Source organism: Bos indicus, chromosome 23 (genome assembly GCF_029378745.1).
Source record: "Bos indicus isolate NIAB-ARS_2022 breed Sahiwal x Tharparkar chromosome 23, NIAB-ARS_B.indTharparkar_mat_pri_1.0, whole genome shotgun sequence".
Taxonomy (NCBI): Eukaryota; Metazoa; Chordata; class Mammalia; order Artiodactyla; family Bovidae; genus Bos; species Bos indicus.
Genome location: NC_091782.1, coordinates 29,967,346 through 29,973,364, shown reverse-complemented (window position 1 = coordinate 29,973,364; position 6,019 = coordinate 29,967,346). Strand labels below are relative to the sequence as shown.

Below are 6,019 nucleotides of genomic sequence, written 5' to 3'. Positions count from 1 at the left end.
TCTCTTTTATGCCACCAATCGCTGCTCCAGGAAAACAACACCATCAAGTTAAGTCATGTAGACCTTTACTTGTCCATGTAATTCTTGGCCTTGTCAATTAAGTCTCATCCTTAAACTTTAGCTCCATCAGTTCAGTTCACTTCAGTCGCTCACTCGTGTCCAACTCTTTGCGATCCCATGAACCCCAGCACGCCAGTCCTCCCTGTCCGTCACCAACTCCTGGAGTTTACCCAAACTCATGTCCATTGAGTCGGTGATGCCATCCAACCCTCTCATCCTCTGTCGGCCCCTTCTCCTCCTGCCCTCAATCTTTTCCAGCATCAAGGTCTTTTCCAATGAGTCAGCTCTTCACATCAGGTGGCCAAAGTATTGGAGTTTCAGCTTCAACATCAGTCTTTCCAATGAATACCCAGGACTGATCTCCTTTAGGATGGACCGGTTGGATCTCCTTGCAGTCCAAGGGACTCTCAAGAGTCTTCTCCAACACCACAGTTCAAAAGCATCAATTCTTCGGTGCTTACCTTTCTTTATAGTCCAACTCTCACATTCATACATGACCACTGAAAAACCATAGCCTTGACTAGACAGACCTTTGTTGACAAAGTAATGTCTCTCCTTTTTAATATGCTGTCTAGGTTGGTCATAACTTTCCTTCCAAGGAGTAAGTGTCTTTTAATTTCATGGCTGCAATAAACATCTGCAGTGATTTTGGAAGCCCCCAAAATAAAGTCTGCCACTGTTTCCACTGTTTCCCATCTATTTCCCATGAAGTGATGGGACCAGATGGCATGATCTTAGTTTTCCGAATGTTGAGCTTTAAGACAACTTTTTTACTCTCCTCTCTTGGAGAAGGCAATGGCAACCCATTCCAGTACTCTTGCCTGGAAAATCCCATGGACAGAGGAGCCTGGTAGGCTGCAGTCCATGGGGTCACTAAGAGTTGGACATGACTGAGCAACTTCACTTTCCCTTTTCACTTTCATGCATTGGAGAAGGAAATGGAAACCCACTCCAGTGTTCTTGCCTGGAGAATCCCAGGGACAGCGGAGCCTGGTGGGCGGCTGTCTATGGGGTCGCACAGAGTCAGACACGACTGAAGTGACTTAGCAGCAGCTCACTTTCATCAAGAGGCTTTTTAGTTCCTCTTCACTTTCTGCCATAAGGATGGTGTCATCTGCATATCTGAGATTATTGATATTTCTCCTGGCAATCTTGATTCCAAGTTGTGCTTCTTCCAGCCCAGGATTTCTCACGATGTACTCTGCATATAAGTTAAATAAGCAGGGTGACAATATACAGCCTTGACGTACTCTTTTTCCTATTTGGAACCATAGGATCTGATATTAGTTCCCCAAGGGAATCAGAGGTGTCCCTGGATCCCTAGAGTGGTGAACACACAGTAGGACAATCAAGGAGGCCAAAGTGAGCCCAAGAAGTTAGAGCTGATGGTGAGATTTCATGTGGGGAATACCTGTGATCAGGGGGTCCTGGCTGAGGGATGATATGGGAAGGTTGTCAGTGTCCAGGGCCTGGCAGGCGAGGTAGCAGCCAATTTATGATTACTTCCTGTCAAGACAGCTCCAGAAGAGTTCCAATTTCAAATACATTCTCAAATCTGTCAGGTCCTGATCCCAAATGTATTCATTCAGCAGTATTGGCTCATGCTTTGTCCAGTTTGGCTCGTGCTTTGGGCTGAGAGTCTGTAATACACTCGAAACCGAGGTGTAGACTCTGCTCCCACATGGCTGAGTAGCGGTTGTAATGGAATACAGTGAAGGTTGTTGTTGACATAGTAGCAGGTAATTAAAACCATCACTTTATCTCTCTCCCACAGTTATTATAAATATTCCTCATTATTTGCACCCTGATGTTTCTTAGAATATGAAGGATTTTAGCAGTTCCCCCAGGAGAAAACTGGTCAACCACTTGTAAAAGAATGAAACTAGAACACTTTCTAACACCATACACAAAAATAAACTCAAAATGGATTAAAGATCTAAATGTAAAGACCAGATACTATAAAACTCCTAGAGGAGAATATAAGCAAAACACTCTCCGACATACATCACAGCAGGATCCTCTACGACCCACCTCCCAGAATATTGGAAATAAAAGCAAAAATAAACAAATGAGACCTAATTAAATTTAAAAGCTTCTGCACAACAAAGGAAACTATAAGCAAGGTGAAAAGACAGCCTTCAGAATGGGAGAAAATAATAGCAAATGAAGCAACTGACAAACAACTAATCTCAAAAATATACAAGCAACTCCTACAGCTCAACTCCAGAAAAATAAATGACCCAATCAAAAAATGGGCCAAAGAACTAAATAGACATTTCTCCAAAGAAGACATACAGATGGCTAACAAACACATGAAAAGATGCTCAACATCACTCATTATCAGAGAAATGCAAATCAAAACCACTATGAGGTACCATTTCACACCAGTCAGAATGGCTGCGATCCAAAAATCTACAAGCAATAAATGCTGGAGAGGGTGTGGAGAAAAGGGAACCCTCTTACACTGTTGGTGGGAATGCAAACTAGTACAGCCACTATGGAGAACAGTGTGGAGATTCCTTAAAAAACTGGAAATAGAACTGCCTTATGACCCAGCAATCCCACTGCTGGGCATACACACTGAGGAAACCAGAATTGAAAGAGACACGTGTACCCCAATGTTCATCGCAGCACTGTTTATAATAGCCAGGACATGGAAGCAACCTAGATGTCCATCAGCAGATGAATGGATAAGAAAGCTGTGGTACATATACACAATGGAGTATTACTCAGCCATTAAAAAGAATACATTTGAATCAGTTCTAATGAGGTGGATGAAACTGGAGCCTATTATACAGAGTGAAGTAAGCCAGAAAGAAAAACACCAATACAGTATACTAACGCATATATATGGAATTTAGAAAGATGGTAACAATAACCCTGTATATGAGACAGCAAAAGAGACACTGATGTATAGAACAGTCTTTTGGACTCTGTGGGAGAGGGAGAGGGTGGGATGATTTGGGAGAATGGCATTGAAATATGTATAATATCATATATGAAATAAGTCGCCAGTCCAGGTTCGATGCACGAAGCTGGATGCTTGGGGCTGGTGCAATGGGACGACTCAGAGGGATGGTATGGGGAGGGAGGAGGGAGGAGGATTCAGGATGGGGAACACATGTATACCTGTGGTGGATTCATTTCGAAATATGGCAAAACCAATACAATATTGTAAAGTTAAAGAATAAAATAAAATTAAAAAAAAAAAAAACATAATGATTCACAGAGAAAAAAATAGAGGAATAATTAAAAAAAAAAAAGTTCCCCCAGGAAGGCAGACTCAATGCTTTGGGGACAGGAGACAGTATGGACTTGACCTTGACTACACTGAGCGGATCTTCCACTTTGGACGACTCCCACTGAGACACACTGTCCACCTTCCCATGGCGTCAGGGACATTCCCACTATCTTCTGAGCAGAACATTTAGTACACAAAGACTCATGTCACAAATCTGTGGTACCATGATTAAAAAGCATCTCTAGTACATTACATAGACTGTTGCACAGACAGATGTTTATGGATGGATAGAGAGAGGATGGACAGAGGCTAGATACAGATTGAGAACTGGACACATAATTTTACCAACCATGTGTCACAGGGACAACTTATGTCAGGGACAACTTACGACAACTTATACTTGTTACTTGTAGTGGACTTTTATTAGCTTCTAAGTGAGATGAAAGAAGAAAAGCAAATCGATGCACCTTAAAGAAATCCTCCAAGTTCAAACATGTTCCGATTAACGCTAACTTGGGAAAAAACAACTTTTGAATGGGGGTGGGGGTGGGGGGGCAGGGCTGAGTGTTTGTCATAAGCAGCCGTACTCTGTCCTCTGGTGGCCTTCTGTGAAATAGCACAAGTGCTGCCGGCTCCATGGTTTTGTCAGCAAAGAAGCCAACGTTTCCACTTGCCACCTTCACAGTCCTGCTCTTAGAGCAAATCAAAAGTTCTGTAAGATTCAGTGCCTACTAGAGGAAGTCACTGTTTGAGTAGGACACAAGAGGCCACTTTCCAAGTGTAGTGTTTCAGGGAGTGTTGATTGAGCCCTTGAGTCAGGCCCTAGAGGGGAGACTAGAGAGGAGGTTGCTGCCTCAGGGGAACTGCAGGGGGAGGGTGGGAACACGCGGGGTTCACTTGTCTACACCCCAGCTCTGTGGTCTGCTGGGGAGAAGTTAGTCTATCCAAGCAAAGCAATTTATGGCACTTTTCTGTATACATTAATAATAAAACATTTTAGAAAATTATCACTCAACATATCTGTATGATTTCATCTAAATTTATATTGGCTCAGATGGCAATCTTCCTACAGGCAGTGGCAGACTGGGGAGGCAGTGGTCTGGCTTGGCCTGTCAGGGCACGGGCGGCTGCAGCTTCAGCACCATGTCCCTGCAGTACTGGGCGGAGGAGACGCCCCTCATGGGCAAGTACCTCGCAGGGGATTCCTTCCCGAAGGACTTGACTACGATGTGAAGCAGGAGGAACGGGAGGCTGCAGCCTCGGGCGGTGGAGTTGGGGCGGGGGCCAGCGGAGGTTGTGGCCCGAGTGGGGCGCTGACAGCTCCAAGTCAAGGATTCTGCTCATGAGCCTCCAGAGCAATGGGCAGGTCCTACATTCAGAAGGTGGTGTTTCATAAAATGTCACCCAACGAGACCCTCTTTTTGGAAAGGACCATCAAGACTTACAAAGATGACATTTCTAATAGCTTCTTTGTGAATTTCCAAATATGGGATTTTCCTGGGCAAATGGACTTTTTTGACCCAGCTTTTGGTTTGAGATGATCTTCAGGGGGACAGGAACATTGATATATGTCACTGATGCACAGGATGACTACGTGGAGGCTTTAACAAAACTTTACCATTTCTAAAGCCTACAAAGTTAACCTAGTTAACTTTGGTTTTTATTCACAAAGTTGATGGTCTGTCTGATGATTACAAAATATAAACACAGAGGGACATTCATCAAAGGGCCAATGGTGACCTTGCAGATGCTGGGCTAGAAAAACTCCATCTTAGCTTTTATTTTACTAGTATTTATGACCATTCAATATTTGCAGCCTTTAGTAAGGTGCTGCAGAAACTATCCCACAGCTACTGGCCTTGGAATACCTATTAAATACCTTTATATCAAATTCAGGTATTGAAAAAGCTTTTCTCTTTGATGTTGTCAGCAAAATCTACATTACAACAGATAGTTCTCCTGTAGATATGCAGTCATAGGAACTTTGCTGTGACATGATTGATATTGTAATTGATGTGTGTTGTATGTTTGGGTTAAAGGAAAATAGAAGTGGAAGTGCTTACCACAAAGAGTCCAAGGCCATCATCAAGCTGAATAACACAACTGTCCTGTATTTAAAGGAGGTAACTAAATTTTTGGCACTGGTTTGCATCCATAGGGAAGAAAGTTTTGAATGAAAAAGTTTAATAGACATAACTTCCATTGTTTCTGAGAAGCTATTCATGAGGTTTTTGAGGTGGGTGTGACTTCTCACAGGAGCTGTGGTCACCAGACCAGTGCCCCCAACCTGAAAGCTTTGACACACAATTGCACACCATGAAACGTCATCTAGCCTGGACGCCAGTGGTCAGGGCTCTGTGCCAGCGTATTCTTCACACCAGGGTCAGAGACCACGTGTTGCAGGACATGGGAGTTGCCGCTTGTGGGAATCTGGTGCCTGTCCCACTAGAGATAAGGGGTAGAGTTTCTCATTTGGATGAAAACCCCTTCAGCCAGTGGTGTGCAATCGACACTACTATTTCTTTAAAAAAAAGGCAAAAAAGAATTCCAGAGATCACAGAACTGTGTGTCTTTCTCCTTTTGGGGGCCCTACTGTAAGTAGCTGGAATATTTTGGACCTGGAGATAATACCACTTACCCATCCTTACCAGGGAATGTTGCCATCAATTACCAGTTGAAAATAATAGAAAGAACCAAAGTTTTATATGCTTCACTTAG

The 6,019-nt window shown here is 43.3% G+C and overlaps 1 pseudogene; it reads left to right on the top strand.

Moving 5' to 3' along the window:
• Positions 1-4,444: 4,444 nt before the first annotated feature.
• LOC109577082 (ras-related GTP-binding protein C pseudogene) lies at positions 4,445-5,621 on the top strand (annotated as a pseudogene).
• The last annotated feature ends 398 nt before the right edge of the window (positions 5,622-6,019 follow it).